Source organism: Panthera leo, chromosome A2, assembly GCF_018350215.1.
Source record: "Panthera leo isolate Ple1 chromosome A2, P.leo_Ple1_pat1.1, whole genome shotgun sequence".
NCBI classification, from domain to species: Eukaryota; Metazoa; Chordata; class Mammalia; order Carnivora; family Felidae; genus Panthera; species Panthera leo.
This window is the reverse complement of record NC_056680.1, coordinates 149,573,568-149,596,717: the sequence shown is the minus strand read 5'-3', so window position 1 is coordinate 149,596,717 and position 23,150 is coordinate 149,573,568. Positions and strand designations below refer to the sequence as shown.

The 23,150-nt window shown below is 38.3% G+C and overlaps 2 protein-coding genes across 8 annotated transcripts in view; one reads left to right on the top strand and one right to left on the bottom strand.

Moving 5' to 3' along the window:
• The window catches only part of NUP205 (nucleoporin 205), a 119,211-nt gene extending 112,624 nt beyond the window's left edge, over nt 1-6,587 (bottom strand). Inside the window, exons 1-2 of the mRNA XM_042925644.1 lie at nt 6,398-6,587; nt 5,705-6,094 (exon numbers count right to left, since the gene is read on the bottom strand). The gene's annotated coding sequence lies outside the window, so the exon portion shown is untranslated. The remainder of the gene's footprint in view (nt 1-5,704; nt 6,095-6,397) is intronic.
• A 59-nt stretch (nt 6,588-6,646) lies between these two features.
• The window catches only part of CNOT4 (CCR4-NOT transcription complex subunit 4), a 146,527-nt gene continuing 130,023 nt past the window's right edge, over nt 6,647-23,150 (top strand). For 2 of the 7 annotated variants that reach the window (XM_042925669.1, XM_042925661.1), the window contains exon 1: nt 6,648-6,900. The gene's annotated coding sequence lies outside the window, so the exon portion shown is untranslated. Of the gene's footprint in view, nt 6,901-23,150 lie in introns of all 7 variants that reach the window. The other 5 variants (XM_042925697.1, XM_042925686.1, XM_042925709.1 and 2 more) reach the window with 3 other exon arrangements.

Below are 23,150 nucleotides of genomic sequence, written 5' to 3'. Positions count from 1 at the left end.
AGGCAACTTGACTACTAATTCAATTCTTTGAGGAGTATGTCCTTGAATAATATAATCGTTTTCATTGTGAAGCACATCTCACAAGAGAGTACAAAATGTATTTGCATCTCCTAAAAATAACAGTAACACGAATACCTATGTGTTTACAGGATCCATTAAGAAACAGACCAGCACCAAGTTCTCTGCATAACCCTCCCAGATCATGGCCCTTTTTCTCCCCATAGAGATAACTGAGTGCTGAATCTTGTATAAAACATTTCCTTGAGGGGCGCCTGGGTGACTCAGCTGGTTAAGCATCTGACTTTGGCTCAGGTCATGATCTTACGGTTCATGAGTTTGAGCCCCACATCGGGCTCTGTGTTGACAGCTCAGAGCCTGGAGCCTGCTTCAGATTCTGTCTCCCTCTCTCTCTGCTCCTCCCCTGACCACACTCTGTGTCTCTCTCTCAAAAATAAAAATAAACATTAAAAAGATTTAAAAAACCATTTCCTTGATTTTCTTTGTAATTTTAACTCTATGTATCTCTGGGCAATACTATTTAGTTCTATTTCTGAACTTTGTATAAAATGTATCATATTGTTAATGGTTGTATATATTCATCTGCAACTTTCTTCCTTTGCCCTATATTTTGTTTTTGAAAATCATTCTTTGAGGGGCACCTGGCTGGCATAAAGCTTGTGACCCTTCATTATCAGGATTGTGGGTTCAAGCCCCACATTGGGCATGGAGCCTACTTAAAAAAAGATATCATTCTTTGAAATTGAAATGTGTAGCTGTAGTCTTTATTTCTTTGTTTATTTATTTATTTATTTATTTATTTATTTTTTATTGCTGTATAGTATTAGCCTGTATTAAATTACTCTTATCCATTCTAGTATTGATTGACATTTGGGTTGTTTCTAGTGCTTTTGTTATTGCAACTAATGCTGCCGTTAAGGCTCCTGGCTTACATGTGTCAGATTTATACACACTCATTTGTACACACACCCCTCCAGGAGTGGAACTGTTGGGTTATAGGATAAATATGAATGGGCCATTTGTATTTCCTCTTCCATGAAAGATTAAAAAAATTGAGGCAGCCAACTACAGCCTGTGAGCCAGCTACCTATTTTGGTAACTAAAATTTTATTGGAACCAGGGCCAGGATTAGGGGGGGAGGGAAGTGAGGCAGGGTTTTGCCCATTTAGGGTTGGATCTTCTCTTTATTTTATATTTTAATATTTTGTCCATCGTGGAGGTTTTTTTGCATTCATTTTGATTTAAACATATTATATCAAAATATTATTTACCTTGATTACTACATCTTTTGGTGCTTGCTTAAATTTTCTGCCCAAGGTGAATGCGTCCCTCACTTAACCCTAGTCCCAGCCCTGACCTAGTCTAAACTACTTATTATCTCCAGGCCGCACTTCTGCAATAGCTTCCTAACTGGTCTCTCCACTTGTACTTTTGCCACGCATCTTTGATCCATTCTCTACATTGGGCAGCCACCCTGATCTTTCAAAAAGATAAAATGATTTATGTTACTCCTCTGCTTTAAACCATTGTCTCCTACTCAGAGTAAAATCCAAATTCTATGCAGAACCCCATTTAATCTGTATTTCGCCTTCTTTCCTAACTTCATCTTCTACTACTCTGCCTTCCTCTGTTCTATCTAAGATCACTGGCTAACTTTCCATTTCTGGAATATGCTAAACTCATTCCTGCCTCCTGGTCTCTGGCATGGGCCATTCTGTAAATGAGTCATCTCTTCTAAACCTTTAACTTTCAGGTTAAGTTATCTCTTTAGAGAGGCTTGGCAATCTAAAGTAAATCCCCTCCTGATAGTTCTATTACTCTGTTCCTTTTACTTCCTAATGCTTTGACAACATAGAAGTAGGGTTTTATTTGCTTATTACTTTGTTTACTTGTTGTTGTTTTTTTTGTCTTCCCTTTTAAAGCCTAAGATCTTTGAGGAGCTTAGTGCTTTCCTCACTACCAACACTCAATATTTAGCACTCAACCTGTCACTCAATAATTAAAACTAAGAAAAAAAGATAAACCTAAAGTAAACAGGTTTTTAGAAAAAAGGCCCCCCCAAACAGAGTGGTATTGATATTCATTAATATTAAAACAATCTGGCTATAACAAGGGTCATAAAACTGATCATTTCCCTTGGCCCAGTAGGTCTACATTTGAGACTATATTCCAAGAATAATTTGAAAATTTTATTTATTTAAAATATTCACATATTAATAATTTATGAAGGTTGAAAAAATTGGAAACAACCCATAGCATTGATTGCCAACGAACCCTTTCCAGTTTTCATTCTCCTTCAGCCTAGATAAGCCCGACTTAAATATATATATATTATAAATATAACGTATAATATATATATTATATGTATATATATGTATATAATATATATATACACTTACATATACTGCTGCTGTGGTGGAACTCAAGTAGATAAGCACTATTAGAGAAAAACCACTAAGATGGACAAAATACAACTGCCACAATTTTTAAGTTTGCCAATTTCAAACACATAATCGCTATTTCCCTAAAATCCCATAGTTTCTCCAACGAAGCTGGAGACATCTCCATCTAGATGGACATCTCTCTCCAGATGCTGTTTCAATATTCATCCTTCTTCTCTTTACCAAAAGAGTCACCATTTATAAGGCCATTTAGGTCAGAAAATCCGAGAGCCATTTATGAGAACACTTCCCTTGTCCAGTACATCACCAAGTCCAAGTAGATCTTGAATTCATCACCTGTTTGCTGCCTTCACTGCCACCACAATCAGAACCGCCACCTGGATACCTGAACCATTCTTTAAATTAGTTGCTCCATTTCCGTTCTTGTTCTTCTCCTATCCATTCTCCACACAGCAGTGTTCTATTTTATAAAAATGTTTACAGCTAATTCATATACGTAACAATAAGCCAATCCAGCAATTTATAAAGAAAAAGTTATATTCTTCCTCCACTACTTTCCAGTTGCAATCCCCCAAGGTAACCAATCACACTCTAAATATCTGATGTGTATGGAGCCTCCCATTCTTTCTCTGTGCTCAATGAAAATGTATTCAAATATTTTTGGATTGATTCTTTTTTATTCCTAAGAAAAGAGGTTACATTATACTGTATTATGTTGTATTTGTTGTATATATTATGTTGTAATTTATTCTTTTGTAGTTGGAAAAAAATTTTACTTTAAGTAGGCGCCACATCCAACGTGGGCCTCGAACTCCCAACCCTGAGATCAAGAGTCACATGTCCCACCAAGTGAGCCAGCCAGACCCCTTACTTATTCTTTACCTAACAGTACAACATGGACATTCTTACAGGTCAGTATAGAATTCTTTTCCTTTCTCTTTTTTATATAGCTATGTAATATTCTAGAGAATGGAAGTACAAAATTTAAATTAATAACTTTCCCAGTGATGGATATTCAATAGCATGATCTTTTAAAACTGTAAATCAGATCACGCCTCTTTCCAGGGTGCCTGGGTGGCTCAGTCAGTTGAGCATCCAACTTGGCTCGGGTCATGACCTCGCGGTTTGTGGGTTCGAGCCCAGCATCGGGCTCTCTGCTGTCAGCGCGGAGCCTGCTTCGGATCCTCTGTCTCCCTCTCTCTCTGCCCCTTCCCTACTTGCGCTGTCTCTCTCGAAAATAAATACACATTAAAAAAAAAAAAGATCATGCCTCTTTCCCTCAAAGGCTTTCCTTTTCACATGGAATACGATCTACATTTCCTACCACGGTGTAAAAGGCCCTGGATGATCTAGTCCTTGTCTCTTGTTAAATTCACCTTACACTGCTCCTCTTCTTGCTCACCAGACCTGACACTAACTAGCCTTCTAAGAAGGTTTTTTTCCACCTTGTGGTCCCTGCATATTTCTTCTCTTAACCTGTAAAGGTCTTCCCTGTCTATCCTCTTCCCTATGCATCAAAATTAAGTTCCTCTCTTATACTTTCTCATAACATCTTATAAACACCTTCACGGTATTCATCACCAGTTATAACCTTATCTAAGAAATTGTATTTACATGTCTTATTATCGAATCTCTGCTTCCTCTACGATGCACTGTGCTCTATGAGGACAGATACAGTGTTTTGCTGACCTCTGATTTGCTGTACTACCAGCACCTAGCACAGTGCTTGAAGGTAGAAAACATTTATTGTGTGAATAGATGATATATCCTACACTGAGTAATCATTAACCCAGTTAGATAATGGAATTTAATGCTAATTAACTTTTAAAATGATATGAGATTACATACTATATGGCTAAGTCTTATGATATATATATATACACATATATATACAGTATGTATATATACACACACACACACACATATGTGAAAACTTGGTAACCTAGAGCAGTGAAAAGAATACTGGCATGAGAGGGCACTAATTAGTTAGTGACCCAGGAAATGTCACTTCTTTGCTGTGAGCCTCGATCAAGGAATGACCCTCAGCAGGTGTGGTATTGCCCCCTAGTGCTGGATACTCTGGGAGGTATTCCTGGTCTTTAGAGAGCAGAGAGGCCAGGTAACTTAGACTTCTTGCAAAATGTTGGAAAAATTATTTTGTGTCCCTCATGGCTTTTGAATGACCCAGTGTAGGTAAACTAAACCTGTGTATAACTATCTGTACCTAAAACCTGACCTATTTTACATATGGACGCAAAGCTGTTTTCTACTTTTACATAATTGTAACAGTAAACGTTTTAGGATTGCAGGTACAGTAGACATTGAAGACAGATTAATATCATTCACCAGAGGTGGCGGAAACACCACACCTGTGTCAGTTGTAGCTTTCACATTCATGGGGATTTTACTTATAAATGCCAGCACTTGATTTACGGCTTGATTATATTTTTTAGAATAGTTATGTCTGAGCATTTATGCATTGAAACAGAAATCGTATTATAAATTACTTTCTTTGTATTTTTTATATTATACTTTATATTCAATTTAAATCCAAATCATGCATGTGTATGCAGGTTATATTATCTATGCAATTCATCTTAGGCTAATAAAGGAGATATTATGAAAATATTTGTCATTTAAAAAAGGTGTTGGGTTAAAACAATGTTGTGAAACACTGGATTCGATAGATGAGGATTAAGATCCCTTTCAGTTCTTAATGCAATGGCTCTAATCTTTAATAATGGAAAGGATTCTTTTTATTTTATTCTTTTCATTACTTTACCTTCCAGCATAAAATTAGTAAGAAAAAAAACACACACATTTAAAAAACACATCTCCTACTCACAATGTTTTTAGATGGTTACCTAAAGGTGAGTCCAAATGATTTCTCAAATTTCCTTGCTACACAGTAGTTTCATGATTTTATAATTTCAAATTTATGGTTAATCGTGAGTTTATCAAGTTCTTTAAGGTTTCACCAAATAAATTGTTGTCTCTAGGCTTGATAGTGAAGAAACTGAAACACAAAAAATCAATGTATTAAAAACCAAAAAGAATGAAATGAAGGATTCTCACTAGGAGATTAGGTTCACAGATTTAAAATCGCAACCTTTTCCCCTATTCCTTCTGTTTTATATTTTTCATCAGTTGTGATATACTATGCATTTTAATCATACACTTAAAAAATGGATTGTCTCCCCCCCCCCCCTTTCCTTCGCCCCAACACACCTAGAATAGATACAGGCATTCTTAGAATAGAAACAGGGAATTTCGTGTTTACTCACCGTCGTCTTCCCATATATAGAACAGTGCCAGGCACACAGGACGAGCCCACTGAGCATTCATTGTATGAATGGGCGAAGAATACACGCAATAAACAAAACTGAGTGCTTCGAGCGCCACTTTCACCAGAGCTCTAGGAGACCAGCGGGTGGGATCAGGAACTTGATTTTTGTGATTGAGGATTCGTCGGCGCTCGTAGGGATTGCGAGTACATTCTGAACATTCGTTGGGACGTACTGATATGTGGTGGTTGGTGAACTTCACGCGCAGAGCCGTACAGGTAGTACACCGAACTAACAATGATCTGCAGCCAAGTCCACATAATGTTCTCAAATTTATATCATTAGAAACACGTTTCTCTAAGTGCATGGCTCCATCGTTCTCTGGTATATCTGTACAGGACAATTTAGGATACTTCCTCACTGGAGATTAACGGTGAGGATGGGATCAAGGGTGGGGGCTCCAAAATGCGCAAACACGGGAAAAGGGGTTAACGCTCACTTTTCGCAAACAGACGCCAATTCAGAGTCAAGGTCTCACCCCCGATCAAATCCCGCGCTCCTCCTACCGACAACCTGCCTCTACCCCGCCTCCTTTAATACCTATGGTGGGCGGGGCAGAGAAGAGACGTTCCCGGCTCCCCCTAAATTGGTGAAGCTCGCCCGAGTTCTGGTATCCCAGTTCTGAGCACACACCGAGGAAACGGAGCCGCTAACGAAGACCGCCGTCTGAGTGACAGCGGAGCTTTACACGAGGACAGAGAACGAAGCAAAATACGAAGAAAGGCAGCAGTGTAGCGGCCACGTGAGGCGGGCCATCCCGTCCACCCTCCGAGCGAGAACTTCAACTCCCGGCTTGCAGCTGGGCGGTTACCCTCCGCGGACTATAACTCCCAGGGTGCTGCGGGAGCGGCCGCCCGGCTCTCCTCCCGCCCCTCCCCCGCCCCTCCCGGCCGGATCGGCGTGCGCCTGCGCACCGGAGGCCGGAGGAGTCTTACCCTAATGTAAGATGGTGGCCCGTCTGGCTGTGGAACCCACCGAAAGCTGAGAGTCTGTCTCTCAGCCGTAAAGGTCGGACTCGCTGAAGCAATCAGGCCCGGTTCTGAAGAGTTTTTTCCCCGACACTCGTTCAGTGGTCTCTTGTGAGGACGCGGCAGCGCGTGGAGTCGGCTAAGGGAAAAGCGAGGCAAGGCAGGCGGGTGAGTCTATGCGGGGCTGGGCTTAGGGGAAACCCGGGGCTGACCGGCTACGAGAGAGCGGAGGCTTCGCTGGGACTGTGCAGGCCGCACCCCCCTTTCTCCCCACCCCCCGCCTCATCTTCACCCTCCTCCTCCTCGGTCTTCCTCCTCCTCCTCCTCTTCCTCCCTCTCCCCTCTACGCCACAGCAGTTACCACCAGGAAAAGGGAGCGGGGCAGAAGGCGGCGCGGCGGCGAGCACCGACTCCTTCGAAAATTTCCTCAATTGGGGGAGCCGAGGCGGCTTCTCGTCTTCAGTTCTCTCCCCTGCGTTTCTGTAGGGGCAGAAATCTTGGGTCCCGGTGCTCCCTTGTTTGCCCAGCCCTCTTTCCCCTCCCTGACGTCCTTGTCCCGGTAGCCCCCGTCTCCCAAGACCCAAGCCATCACTTCCACTCTGACCCGAGTTGTTGCTGCTCAGCAGTCCCACTACTCATCATTGCCCACTCGTCCTGCTGTTTGGTTTTTGCTCCACTGCTACCACTCTGGAGACACCCTTTGCCCCCCTCTCGTGCTTGCAATCAGCCCCTACTCTCTCTGCCACACCAGCGCTTCTTCCGATTTGCAGCCTTTCCTTTGACCACATCTGTCATTTGAAAGCTGCCCTTAAGTATCCAGATGCTGCTGCTGCTCGATCTAACCCACCTGTTTCACAGCTTTCTTGGGAATTGTTCGTTCCTTCCCTCTTTTCTATACAGATTCTTTCAACCTACACTTGCAGAAAAAAGGGATGCCCCGTGTTGGCCCCTGAAAAGTCAAGTTGGGAAGTGAATGAAGTGAGGTAGGATACTGTTAAAACGTTACGAGTGGAGATCATTTATTCAGGCTACTCGGGTCGGGAGAGGAACGTTTCCCTTTTGCTTTCGGTGATCTATTTGTGGATTATTCGCTCTGGTGGGACCTTTTTTTCTCCTTCTATTTTTAACCGGTTTCTCCATGCTGCTAAGCATTCTACTGAATTACCTCTCCCCAGGACACTTAATGTGAACTCTGATTATACCAACAAATTAGCCTAGGCATTTCAAAATAAGATAAATCTGGCGTAGAACCAAATCACTCTGTGAACTCCCCACGAAAATATAAGAGAGATTTTGATTATCTGCCGGTTCTGTGTGGGTTACAGATCCTTTCCCTATTGAAAAGTGATTATTGACTAAGCAAGTTATATTGAGGTTCAGCTTAATTGATGACATATTTATGGTTCCAGTGGAAATTTCCTTTCCAGCTAATATCAGACTTAGTATTTTTGGATTTGAGAAGTTCTCTCTTTCTAACATTTCTAGAATGGCAGTAATCCGAATAAATTGTCTTCTCTTGAAAACTTGTTGGGTATGTATGCAAAAGGAAAGTGAATTTTTTTTTTTTTTTTTCAGAATTAAATCCATCATTTTTTCCAGAAAAGAAGGGGGCTGGGAAAAGAAATGACAAAGCTATGCCCTTACATGCATTTGTTGGCACTCACTGTCATTATTATCTACATTAAAAAGCAGAAAACTAGGAGCATGAAGTGGTTCATGATGTCCATTTTTTGACGAAAGCAAAATTGAAATGCCCTGACTAATGGCACAAGGGGAAGAAGGAGACTACAATCACACCACTATGAAAAAAAGAATTAACAGGAGAGAAAACAGGATTTCCCAGATCAGATACATACATTTCAACATTTCAAGTTTAACATAAATAAGACACTGTGTTCTTAAGACGTAGGTAAAAATGTTAAAAGTCATGGTAGCAATTTCATGCAGCAGTATCCCTCTTATTTGCAAAGTGATATACCTCAAGTGTAAATACAAATACATACAGTTACCCTTTTCATCACTTCTGCACATTATTACTGTGATTTTTATAAATTTTACCCGTGATACTTGAGGAATCTTCATTTAGCATTATGTTTACTCAATTGTGGTAAGTGCTCTGCTTTATCAAATATAAATCAAGGTTAGAAAAGCTGTTTACAAAACTTCCTTTTTCCTTTTAGCCACTTTAAGCCCCAATTTGGGGAAACTAAATCCCTACTCTGAGAATTTCAAGCAATTTACGTAGCAAGATTGTCCTGAGTTGTAACTTGAGGTTTTTCCTTTAAAAATTACTTACATTTAGTTTGTTAGTAGGAACGTGTTCAATACAATTGATTGTCAACTCTAAAATATGTCGTTTTTCTTTGTCATACGCTGGTGGAGAAGCCTTCCACTTTGTACCTGCAAATAATTCTAACACACAGGTTTAGAAAACCCTTGGTAGTCATACTTGGCTGATTGGTAAGCAGTGTGTTCTAGGAGAGGACTGTTTGGCAGAAAAGTATAAATGATGGTAATACATCTTTGGTAGAGATGTTTTACCTCATTAAGTATATTCTCAAGTAATTTTCTTCACTCCACACTTTTCTCCTGCAGTCATTAAATTCTTAGTTTCAGCCCTTGGAAGTCAAAATGAATTTACTTTGGGATCTTTAGTACATTTGAAGAAGGCATTTAAATTTTGTTGACATTTTGATAAGGAAATCAGGAGCTATAATTTCAGAATATTTTTGTATGGTTTAAATTTTTAGATGTAACTTAAACATGGCAGCTTCATACTTTCGTGCATTTTGTTTGTTTGTTTGTTTGTTTGTTTGATAGTTTGGAATACTTTCTGCCAGGTTCAGTAGTTGAATCCTTCAGACGAATAGATTTCTCTAGGAAGGTTTTTGAACATGAATTACTTTAAGTTGACTTATTACATAATATTTGTTGTCATAAGATTGCATAGGCAAATCTTTAATTTTATTAGGGTGAGACTGTTAAAATCAAATGACAAAATGCAGGAAAATTTTTGTACTGCCCTTCAATTTCACTAGCAATAACTTTCAACTCATTGTTTTGTAAGAGAAAGAGAGTGTAAAAAGAGTCCTTGCATTAGGGGAATTTTACTTTAAAAATGATTTTAAATGCTTAAGAGAATGAAGAAAGTATTTTCTCAGTTTCAACAGTATGATTTCAGAATGCTTCGCTTTCCTTCCCTACTCCTGGTTTTAAGGTTAAGAAGCTACACTCTTCATTTGTGTGCGTGCATGTGTGTGTGCTTTGTACCTGCCAGTAATACTCAATTGAATCTATTTCAACTCATGTTATTATTTTTATAGACCATTCAAGTGAGACAGAAAGTTTTAATTTGGGAAAATTTCAGCCTCTGTCAGTTAGCTTTCTGACATTAAGTGTAGTACTGTCTTGACTTTTAGTGAAGGAAGATACATTTAGCTCAATTGGTTCCAAAGAAAAACAGTAGGGAAATAGGTTATAGAGATTTTTAGTGTTCTAGAAATAGTATAACTAGAATGTACTACATACTTTTCTCAAAGGATTTCTTAATCTAAATGGAACTTGTAAATGGTTTTGATCCCACTGGAATAGCATGTATTGGATAAAACTTAACACACTCTGAGATTTAAAAAATATTATCTTAAAAAAATTTTGTTACTTCAGAAATACTAGCAAAATCTACAAATGCCCATTCTTATATAAAATGTGTCAATATCCCTGATAACTTAATGATAGTAATAAACATTTTCTCCAATTCTGAGATTATGCAAATTTTAAAGATGGAATAATTTACTCAATTATGTAGTGATGCAAGGAAAGAAGATAAGTGGGACTTTTTAATGACACAGTGGTTTTCTGAAAGAACTTTTTTTCAAAATTGTTTTTAATCTTGTTACTATGTGGTCTTCTTTATTAGAAAAGATTGTGTGGGGGCGCCTGGGTGGCTTGGTCGGTTAAGCGTCCGACTTCGGCTCAGGTCATGATCTCACAGTCCTTGAGTTCGAGCCCCGCGTCCGGCTCTGTGCTGACAGCTCAGAGCCTGGAGCCTGTTTCAGATTCTGTGTCTCCCTCTCTCTCTGCCCCTCCCCTGTTCATGCTCTGTCTCTCTTTGTCTCAAAAATAAATAAACGTTAAAAAAAAATTAAAAAAGAAAAGAAAAGATTGTGTGGTGAATGTTAACTTTTCCAAGTGTAGTAGTATAATCCAGTGGGTTTTGTCACATTTCTTTTTAATGGTATAATTCTTTTACTTTTTAATCGGAAATTAGTTTATGGAAGAGAAAATGTCAACACTATTTTGGCCCCTTAGATTAGCCTACTGTAACAGAGTTTTCTTTTACTAGAAGGGAGAATTTACATGCTACCAAAAAGATGATGATTACTTTTACTTGCTAGAAAAAGTTAATTTTCAAGATAGTACAAGTACAAGGCAGCTTGAGGATGGGTTTATTTTTCTCCTAAGAACTTTATGTGTGAGGAAGGTTTCATTCTTACAAAACTCTGTTTATACAAGAGTGTTGTCCTGTTTTAAACTTTAATTGCATTGGGTGATGAGGAGATGATATATCACTATTAGGATAAACCTCACCATTTGTCTATGTGCTTCTCTGATATCTTTTTTTTTTTTTTTTTTCATAAGAGTCTCTCTCTTTTTTTTAATGTTTATTTATTTTGGGGGCACCTGGGTGGCTCAGTCAATTAAGCGACCGACTTCAGCTCAGGTCATGACCTCACAGTTCGTGAATTCGAGCCCCGTATCGGGCTCTGTGCTGACAGCTCAGAGCCTGGAGCCTGCTTCGGACTCTGTGTCTCCTTCTCTCTCTGCCCCACCCCTGCTCATACTCTCAGTCTGTCTCTCAAAAAAATGAATAAACATTAAAAAAAAAATTTTTTTTTAATGTTTATTTATTTTTGAAAGAGAGGGGGAGGGACAGAGAGAGGGAGACACAGAATCCGAAGCAGGCTCCAGGCTCTGAGCTGTCAGCACAGAGCCCGACGTGGGGCTGTAACTCACAAACTGAGATCATGACCTGAGCTGAAGTCGGATGCTTAACTGACTGAGCCACCCAGGTGCCCCCTCCGATATCTTTTCAAAAACAAGTAGTATGTTTTTTTAGTTATGGTAACCCAAGTCTTACCTCTTGAGTGTTGAGACAAAGTATGGAGAGGGAAAATCAAAAATAATCATTTTGGTTTATTTCTAAAACCATCCTGGAAAAAAAGTCAAGGCAAAAAAAAAAAAAAAGCAGTGTAATTAGAAGAATAAAATGACGACATTTAAACCTAGCTGGTGTTGCATTCCTGCTTTTGGAAGAAGTTAATGAATGATGTTGTAGGAAAATGCTGATTGATTTTTGAAAAGTAGCTATAGACTGAAATATCAAAGGGGTAGAGCATTCCTTAGCAACAAACAGATACATTGTCATTAAGCCAAATATCTGAAGTTTCTTAAGTATGTTTTTTCAGTCCTTGGAATAAAGAGGAAGTGCTAATTTTTCTGATTATTTAAGAACCTATTAATTCATTCCTTGTTGAGGGCAATAGGTGTCTTCAGATTGTGGATTTCTTGAAATAGTATTGGCTGATTTGTATTATTGAACATTGTAGCAACTTTTTTCTTTTTTTCTACTTTTTGTATCCTTGATTTTTTTCCTGATGTTTTTTATTTCCTGAAGTTTGGATGGACCTTTTTGTGAATGCTGTAATTGACTAAAAATTTGAAGTATAAACAATTCCTTTTGGTAATAAGATGAATTATTCTTTTGATAGAGAGCCTCCTCCCCCCCATTTTGATCACTTTTTTTTTTTCTTTAAAACTTAATTTTATTAATCCTTAGAATTAGGGTGCTACAAGTTCCCTGTTAAATTAGATCTTCCCGGAGATTTGTTTTCTTACTCTGGGGACCTAGGTATTTGTTGGGTAAAGAACATGTTATAATGTATCTTGGTTTTGTCATTTAAAATGAAATAAAGATCATATTAATACTTGAGCCCTGGGGTGCTGGGTGGCTCAGTCATTTGAGCGTCTGACTTCTGTTCAGGTCATGGTCTCTCATTTTGTGGGTTCTAGCCACGCATCCAGCTCTGTGCTGACAGCTTGGAGCCTGGAACCTGCTTCAGAATCTGTGTGGTCCCCCCCCCCCCCCCCCACTTGTACACACATGTACACATTTTCTCTCTCTCTCAAAAGTAAGTAAACATTTAAAAAATACTTAAACTTGTTAATGTCAAAAAGTTTTAAACAAGTTTAAAAGTAGACACCAATTGGGGCTCCTGAATGGCTCAGTAGGTTGAGCATCCGAGTCTTGATCTCAGCGTGGGTCTTAATTTCAGAGTTGTGAGTTCAGGCCCTGCTTTGGGCTCCATACTGGGCATGAAGCCTACTTAAGAAAAAAAAAAGGTGACACCAACTTCTATGTAGCTGTCACTCAGCTTCATAGGTTATCACCTCATAACCAATCTAGTTTCATCTATACCCCTATTTACTTCTCATCCCCCTACTCTTTGACCTGGATGATTTTGAAGCAAATCCTAGTCATCACATTATTTCATTTGTACTGGAGCTCTTTTGACATAATAAAATATCTTGATTTTTTTATCAAGATTATTTAATTGGCTTGTCAAATAGTCTTTGAGTACTTACATATCCACCTTTTGATCTATGGTCCAACCTCTTCTTAAGAGTTTATTATCTCGTTGGGTAAATTTTCACAGTAATTTAATTAACACCATCCAAAGCAGTGTCTGAATGATGTGTGGTGTATGTAGTCTGAGTCCAGTATGTCAGTGTAGGGATACCTTCAGACTCAAGTTCTAGGAGTGAGACTTCCTAGAGAAAGTGGGACTTGAATAAAGAATATATACTATCTGCATAGATGGAACATCTCCAGAAGGAGAACATTCCAGGAAGGTTAGGAAACATGAGCAAATGCTGGTGGTGACCAGCATGATGTGGAGAGTTGTAAGGAGTCTGACCTCAGTGGAACAGGGTTTTAATTTCTGGAAATGGTGTCAGATAAGTTAGTATACTAGGGTAGAGCTAGGTTATGAAAAGTTTATTCAGCGTCAGGTTGAATTTCCTCTGCTAAACAGTAAGGGACCATTAGAGATGGTCAGGAGGAGGAGATAACATATTAAACATGCCTTTTTTTTTTTTTTTTTTTAAAGAAACATACTTTTTGAGTAGGTTGCCACATATTTTGGGGTTGACAGTTGAGTTTGAAAAATTAATGACTAGGCCACTGAGGTAAGGGGCTACTGAGAAGTTAGTGTTGAAATTCTGCAGAATTTGGCAGCATTGATTCCATCTTCTCTTCAGTCCCTTACATTCAGATATGACACCAAGGTTTTAGAGCATAGAGAACTGAAGAAATGTGGTCTATTTATCTTTGATAGTAAACTGCAGTTTATTACCCAGGCCTGAAGGGAAGTGATGTATGATTACTCAAATAACAATCTCAAAAAATTTCTATAAAAAATATCTACCAGTGTTTTAAAAAATTTTTAGATATTCTTTCATTGAGGAATACGAGTTTAGAAAATAAAAGTCTTAATTACATGATTATAAGAGATGGAACACTTGTAAAAGAGAAATTTATGCCTCATCCTCTTATATGTGTGAATGAGTTCAGAAGGACTATTAGGAAACTTACATCTGAACAGTTCATATGGTACAGCTAAGTATATATTATTGAATATATTTAGAGTTTGATAATGACCTGATTAGAACAGAAGAAATGGCAGAAAATTCTAATAAAGTAGAGCTCTAAATATTGTCAGCTTCACGCTTACTTAAGGATAGGAAAGTTTAGGTCAGCAGGCTAAAGAAGAATGTAGGGACATTATTAAATGAAAATGTGTTCTTTGATTTTCTTTCATTATCCTTTTTTTTTTTTACAAACGTATTAAAAATAGATCTAGCCATATTTGTTTTATTTGGAATTTTTCTTAAGTTCTGAGACCCTTGAAGTTCTTCTCTTCTTTGTTTTGTTGACTCTTCATTAAACCAAGTTTCTTCATCTATTTTGTATTTCTGGAAATTTTTACATTTGTCAAGGAAAATTTTACATTTTATCTAAAAGCAGGGGCGGGGAATAGATTTCTTGCTTCTGGCTTTGTAAATAGTAGGTGACTAATACTGTATTGCCATTTATTCTCTTATTGCTTCCTTCAGTATCACATGTATTCCTTCTCTACAGTATATAGCATGTAGATCTCAAGAATTCTCATGGAGTAGGAAACCATCTCAAGCTTACAGTGCTTGCAACGACTTCAAAATTAAATTTTCTTTATTTACCAGTTATTTGCAGTCCTGATATTATAACATTCATGACCTACCATAATGCCATGGACCTTTTAGGTACTTAGGAAATATTGATAAGGATACAGATGATGATGCAGTATATAGTACATTATTGGGAAATGTCTGTTTTTCCTCAACATTCCCTATATCCTAAGACCTCCTTAATCCTGGTAATGTGGCAGAGCTATTTTTGACATTTTTTACTTCTTTATTTAGCTGATCATGTGTGCTATCTAAAATGGTCACTAGAATAGAAAGCTGTTGCCTTCTTGGGTGGGTTAACGGGCCTTAATATGTTAACTTTGGATTTAAGACTGAGTTGAGATTCCTTTATGCAGGAGAATCTTGAGAAGGATTATATATCTTTCTCATTGCCACCAGTATATGTGGGAGGGAAGTAAAACTCAAATATACGGTACAGGAGAATCTTAGTATTTGAGAATATCTTCAGTGGTAGCTAGCTGCCAATCCAGTCTTTTCCCAGGAAATTTTAATTTAGTCCCTTGGAGTGTGGAGCCATTTATAAAGGTCACAGGCAGTGGTTGGGGGGAGAAAATGGTTCCCTGCTCTAAAAAATCTCTCTCAGATTTTAATAACTTAAATCCCAAGTTATTAATAATAGTTTGCTTTTCTTTATTCATGTAATTCTTGGGGTGGAACTGATTTTGTGCTAGTGGCTTTGGAGTTGCCTTGGGTGGCCAGGAGGTAGGTGCATTTTAAACCCAGGAAGAGGGAGGGGAGGCAGAAAATAAGTGAGAAAACTTCAAATTTGAATAATGGCTATTGTGCATTTTTGACTAAAGCATTGATGGCCCTGGCTCCTTTGCTGCCTTTGGCTATATACGTCAGGGTTTTTTTTCTAAGTTAGATTGTCAGTTTGAGTTGGGAAGACTATAAACTTTTGTCTTTTCCAAATCAAACTAGTGTCCTGGTCCAGTGTTGTGCATTTTAACCTCTGCAGCTCAAAACCTGACAAATTTGTCTTTTCTTTGCCGGAAGGAAAGGGGAAACAGGAAAGAGAAGAAAAGGATAGGTATGATACTCCTCATTTGCTTCTATGTTAGTGATATATTGTTCTAAGATTGTTTTATGGAAAATCCTCTTTCATTTTTAATTTTATGTAATCGGTTATAAAATAGCTTCATGAATTTACCAAGTGAGTCCTTAGGAACCTTTTAAAAGATCATTTGGTAGCCACGGAGTTAGCGATAGGTTGAAGAGTACTTTTAGAAGTTGATGCTTGGTGGTACTTCTTTGAGATTCCTTACTTCTAAAATCTTTCTCTCATACTGGACACAGTGCTAGATGTGAGTTTTGCTTCCAAAAAGTGAAGCTAGTAATTTCTTTTTAAGGTAGCTACCTTCCGTGCATTGTATTCAAATGTATTTTGATCCTGATGAAAGCAAGTATGACAGTAAAAGACTTTAATACAAGCATGCTAACAAAAGAACATTTGTTAGTCATGTGTCACCATATATTCTTTTGTCTTGCTTAACAATATTTTCAGCAGCTTTGGTGAACCCTGAATAATATATGATGTGTTTGTGTTTACAGATTGTATTTTTTGTTATGTACTACTAAATTCTATAATTTTTATTGTTTTAAATTTTTATTAAAAAAAATTTAATGTTTATTTATTTTTGACAGAGACAGAGAGAGAGAGAGAGAGAGAGAGAGAGAGAGAGACAGAGCATGAGCCGGGGAGGGGCAGAGAGAGAGGGAGACACAGAATCTGAAGCAGGCTCCAGGCTCTGAGCTGTCAACACAGAGCCTGACATGGGGCTTGAACTCACAGACCGTGAGATCATGATCTGAGCTGAAGTCGGACGCTCAACCGACTGAGCTAACCAGGCACCCCAAAGTTCTATAATTTTTAAAACTTGGCATCATATTAAAGAAAATATTTTCTTCAGTATTTGGAGCAAAGGACTAACTTAAATGATTTTTCATTGTTGAACATAGTTTTTGTTTGTTTTTTAAAGTTTATTTATTTTGAGAAAGAGAGAGAGAGAGCATGAGCAGGGGATGGGCAGATACAGAGGGAGAGAGAGAATCCCAAGCAGGCTTCGTGCTGTCAGCACAGAGCCCAGTGTAGGGCTTGAACCCACGAATTGTGAGATTACGACCTGAGCCGAAACCAAGAGTTGGACGCTTAACCAACTGACCCACCCAGATGCCCCAAGTTGAACATAGTTTTTAATAGCCTATGTTTTTCTGTGCAAACTCTTTGAATTCTCCTTATTTTTGTTTTTTGCTCCTACCAGGAGTATGCGGTATAGTATGGAGCCAGAATGCCTAAGTGTAAATCTTGGCTGTACCATTCACTATTTGTCAGACCTATGGTGGGTTACTTTACCCTGACTGGGCCTCAACTTCTGCATTTGTAAGATAGAGATGCTAAGACTGTTGTGTGGAGTAAATGAGGGCACATATGTAAAGCTCTTGGAATAATGTTTGGCACATAGTGAACCTTGTATAAGTGTTTGCTGTTACAATATGTTCTTATACATTTGAAAGAATCAGAAAACCTTCATTTTTGAAGACTTATTTTTTTATTCAATACAGTTAATGTTTAGGCACTAGATGTATGTTTTCAGTAGTCATTTGACCAGCTGGAAACACAAGTAATGTGTTTGAGTGGATAATCAAAGGACTGGCCTGCCTGGAATTCTTTTGAATCAGGGAGTAATAGAAAATGAAACTGGATAGGTATGATAGAAAATAATTATGGAGTGTTTTGAACTGAGGCAGAGAAATTTAGATACGGTTGTTAAGAGGGCAATCATTGCAATCATGGCAAGATTTTTTTTTTTTTTTTTAAGTAAGGAGAGTGATGTGTTTAAAATAGTATTTAAGGGAAGATGGTTTTGAGTGTCCTTGGTAGCATAGAATTATGTGATTTTGTGTGGACAGAGGGTTTTTTTTTTGTTTTTTGTTTTTGTCCTGTTCACTGATCTACCGTAAGTGGCTTAGATAGCACCTTACAGATAGTAAGCGCTCCATAAATACTTACCTACTTACTGGGTGGATAAATCTTATGGGAGACTGTGAGATAACAGAGAGGGAAGCACAAAGGACCCAAATTAAACTTTTGGGACCTCTGCCTTTAAGAGGTCAAAGTGAAAAAAGTGTTATGAGAGGAATAATTGGAGAGGTAAAAGGAAGACGGAAAAGCTTAAGTTTTGGAAAACAAAGAAATTTTCCAGGAGAGGGAAGTCACAAAGATGAAAAATAGGAAGATCTTATATGGTACCACTTCTATTCTCAGACGGAAAGGAAGTGACATAGTCCAGTACAACATGCAAGGAGAATGAGTATAGAGAAAGCCCTTTGGCTTGTGGTGTGATGGTCATGAACCATGTTAAAGCAATTTCACAAGCCTAGGAATGTAAATCAGATGGTGGGGGGGGGGGGGGGGGGGAGGTTAAGGAAGATGTAAGTGCAGAAGTCAAGACCATTCAGTGTAGAAAATGAAAAAATGGCAGGAAGACATTGCAATAACACTTTCATAGTTATTGAATGTGTAGTCTGAGAGATTCTATTTATTAGAGAGAAAAAACTTGAGGCAGCTTGTGCTGAATGTTCTTAAGTTTCATAGGAGAGAAGATACATGTGCTTCTTCAAGACTGCCACTTGCTAACTCTGTAACTCTCCCGGTAACATGGAGGCAATGGTAACATGTATTTCATAGATCTGTGATAAAGATTAAGTTATTTAATCTTTTTAAAACACCTAGAACAATGCTTGATACCTGATAAATATTAGCTATTATTATCATCCACTGCTAAAGTGAGGAAGACGGTAGGATTAGAGGCTCAAAGAGAAAAAGAAATAAATGAATTACCACCAAGTAGTAGCAAGAACTAAATGTAAAGGCCTTAGAACCTTTGCTCTGGCCGTTTGCTCTGCCTGGAGACTACTTTTCCAAATATCCACATAGCTACCTCAACTCCTTAAGACCTTTGCTCAAATGATCTCCTTTTCAGTCAGGCCTGCCCTGTTTATTTACAGTTAGAACACAGGCCCCTCTCTCTTAATTTTTGCATTGTTTTATTTTTTTTCAATACTTCTTTTCATACATATTATATAATCCATTTATTCTTTATATATACTGTTTATTGCTGATCTCCATCTACTGGAATAGGGGTGTTTGTTCCCTGACATATCCCAGGTTCTGGGAATAGTAGTTGGTGCATAACAGGTGCTCAATATATGCTTGTTGAATTAATAAATTATTCTACCATTGAGGTGGGTTTTCTGAGATAGGTGAACACTACAAAGAAGTTGACCTCAAAGATTTCCTCTCCTTTCTGAAATGAGTTTTCTGGGTCCATTTTGGTACTGTTTACCCGGCAGTCACTTGGGAAATCCATTTAGCTGAGGAAAGGAAAATGTAAGATGAATCTCTTTTCTGCTACAATAATTATATTTTACATTTGATGAGCTAATAAAAACTTATCTTTGAGTGCTTATTAGATACTAGGTGTGGTTCTGACCTTTTATTAGTTTTCAGAAATTCTACAACCTTGCAAGTACCTTATAGTTTTCTTGCAAGCTATCATTAGGGTTGAAGGGGAAGCCCTTTGCACTGAGACTAAGCGTGCTTCCCAAGACTGCTTGTTGTCTTCTTTTGACAGGGAGCTTCTTACAGTCATTCCTGCCTCCAGCATTCACAGCCTTGACACTGTTACTTGCCTGAAGTATATCAGGACTGATCTTATATTCTTTATCCCTTTTTATGTCAGTCACCACCAGTCTCACACTTTAATCCCCACAAGGTTCTTAACATTTCCTCTCTTTTCATTCCTCTCCATCATCAGCAAAATTTCTTGTATCTTTGTTTTTTTCCTGAACATTTCCTCTACTTTTCTGGAAACACTGCTTCCCCTGCAGCCCTCTTACTTGTTGGCTATTAAGTTTTTTTTTTTCTTGTATGCCATCTTCAGAGGTCAGTGAGGAATCCCACGTGCTAAGATTTAAAACTATTTCCCATTCTGACTTCCTCCATTTAATAGGAGTTGAAGAGAAAGCCTGGTTCCACCGAGACTGAAAATAGGGCAGATGTCTTATATTCTCCTTCTCTTCCTGAAGCTTGTCTGTTGACAGGTTATATTGTCCATAAACCCTTGTTTGCTGTCACCTACTGCACCTTGGGTTATGTCTTCTCTTTTCTTGACTATTAAAGCTCCTAGCTCACTGTTATTCTTGCTGGCACTATGCCTCTTTTAATTCTTCATAATTTCAGCATATACCATTTCCAGTCCTTGTACTGTGGCCTCTTAAGTCCTAAAATTCTTCTTTCAAGATTTTGCTCAACACCTCATCTCAGTCACTCACTCCATGATTATATCTTACACCTTCTTAATCACCAATAACTTGAACTCTTCCCTGATTTTCAATTCATGTAACCCCCTCTGCCATCTGTCTTTTCTGCTCATTCTATCTACTATTCTAACTCAATCTTTTACTGTTACTAGGACCTCCAGTCTGTGGACTGCCCTTTGCCCCCTTGATTTTCTTTCTTCTTACCTATTACACATTCATTACCTAGTGATCAATCATTATATTCATTCTCTCTCATATGCCCTCTACTCTCTTGCTCCTTTTTTACTTCTTCATACTCGCTTGGCAAAACATCAACTCTAGTTAAATCAGATTCTCTTGAGTACTTCATGTCTGCACTTGTATGGCTCAAAGCAACTGAAGAATACAATTATGATGGGCACTTTTCACTTTGGATTCATAATAAGAAACCTCTGGCATCCTTTAATATTGTCTGGCAGTCATAGTCTATTTCCTTAGTCCACTCATTTTTCCCTCTCACAGATGACTAGTTATACCCTTGCCTTTCTTCTCAAACTTCCAACCTTCCTCTTCTTACTCACTCTCAGTTGATGGACCTGTTTCCAATCCATTGAGAAAATAGAAACCGCCAGAAGAGCTCTTCTTCAGACTCCTCCACCTCCACACCTATGTACCTGCTAGTCTGACTCACAGACATTTGCCTTCTGTTACTATAGATGAACTGTCTTTGTTCCTATCTAATTCAGTTCTTCTGATTAATGCATTAGATCCCATCCCCTTTCATTTACTCTGGACATTGGTCTAGCAATTTTCCTCCTTCTCTTCAGATCATTAATTTTTTCTTCTTTCATGGATCATTCCCATCATTGGGCAGATATGCTGTAATTTTTACCCTCATAAAAATATCTTCTGTTGCTCTTATCTGTTTCCATTGTTGCAGAACCCCTTAAAGCATTGTCTAAATGTACTTGTCCTAGTTATTTTCTCACGTTCTCTTTCAAGCCCATTTCAGTAAGGCTTTGGCCCCTATCACTCACTGTACTGATTGTTTTTGTTCAGGTCTCCTAACAATGACAATGGTAAATCTAGGAGTCAGTTCTTTTCTTGTGTGATCAGTCTACATTTGACAAAGTTATTTGCTCTTTCCTCTTTGATATACTTGTTTCACTTGCCTTTTAGGATACAACATTCCCTTGGTTTTTTTTATAACTTATTGGCTGTTCCTTCTTAGTCTTTCTTGGTAGTCTTTCTTTCTTCTCTTTGCCTACCTCTAAACATTGAAATATCCCAGAACTCCGTGCACGATTATCTTGTCTGTTGACCCTCACTCTCTTGGTGATCTCTGCTAGTTTCATGGCTTTGAATACCTTCTAAATGTTGATGAGTCTCAAATGTATTTCTCCAGTCGAGACTACTTTCCTCAACTCTAGATTTGTATAGCTCGTTGCCTCCTTAATATCTCCACTGGCATCACTGTTAAATATCTCAAATTTAACATGTCCAAAATAGAATTTATGCTCTTCCCTCCCAAATCTGTCCTCCCATACCTGCTTCACCAATGTATTCTTCCTCGTCTCAGATGTTGGCAGCTTTCAGCTGCTCAGGCCAGAAACCTTGGCATCATTCTTGACTCTCTTATTCTTACATTTATTCCATCAGGAAATTCTTGGCTCTACCTTTCAAACATACACAGAATTCAACCAGTTTTCACCGTCTCCACAGCCACCATCATCTCTTGCTGGGTAATTGCAGCAGCCTTCTAAGGGATGTCCCTACTTCTCCCCTTTTCTTTATGGTTTGTTAATATATAGCTGTCAGAATGATCCTTTGAAGGCATAAGTTAGATGCAAGAGATCTTGCACCACATCTGAGAAATTTCATATGAGTTGATAAGATTAGAGATTGTTCTAGTCTGTTTTATTTTACTAACTCTCATTGGTTCAGAAGGCAAATTTAATGTAGGCCTTGATTATATTATCAATTCCTATAAATTATCAATTTATATTATCAGTTTTTATGGGTGGACAAAGAGTTGTCAGGCATGATTCATGGTCTTCTTCTTTTCTCCTCATTAACCAACCCTACATACAGAAAGGCTTGACACCTATATCCCCGAGGAAATTGGAAAGAGAAGGTCTGAGTTGGTTACTATTTCAGAAAGTTGCTTTGAATGCAAGAGTAGACCACCCTTTCTTCGTAGAGATCTGTTGTTGTTACTACCTCTAATCTCCTTTAGCAATATTAGGTTTCCCTCATCCCCTGCCAGATTTAGTGTCCTCTCTCTACCCCTGCCCTTTTTGTTTTTTCCTACTCCCAGATGGAAGTGCTGTATTTCTTTTTTTTTTTTTTAACTTTTTTTTAATGTTTATTTTTAGAGATTTTTTTTAACGTTTGTTTATTTTGAGAGAGAGAGAGAGACAGAGTGTGAGCGGGGGAGGGACAGAAGGGGAGGGAGACACAGAATCCAAAGCAGGCTCCAGGCTCTGAGCTGTCCACACAGAGCCTGACGCGGGGCTCGAACTCATGAACCGTGAGATCATGACCTGAGCTGAAGTTGGACACTTAACTGACTGAGCCACCCAGGCACCCTGGAAGTGTTGTAATTCTTGACTTCACTCTATTTGAATTAGTATTTTATACTCTAAGCTCCCTTTTCACATATCGTCAAACCCATTCTTAAGGCTGGGATGTGAGTTGGTTTTACTTTTGTTAATAGAATTTCCGATAGAATGATACTGAACATGATAGTAAAAGGGGAATTGATACAGATAAGTGAGGAAGAAATGATGTGTAAAATTGTGGGGAAGTGAATG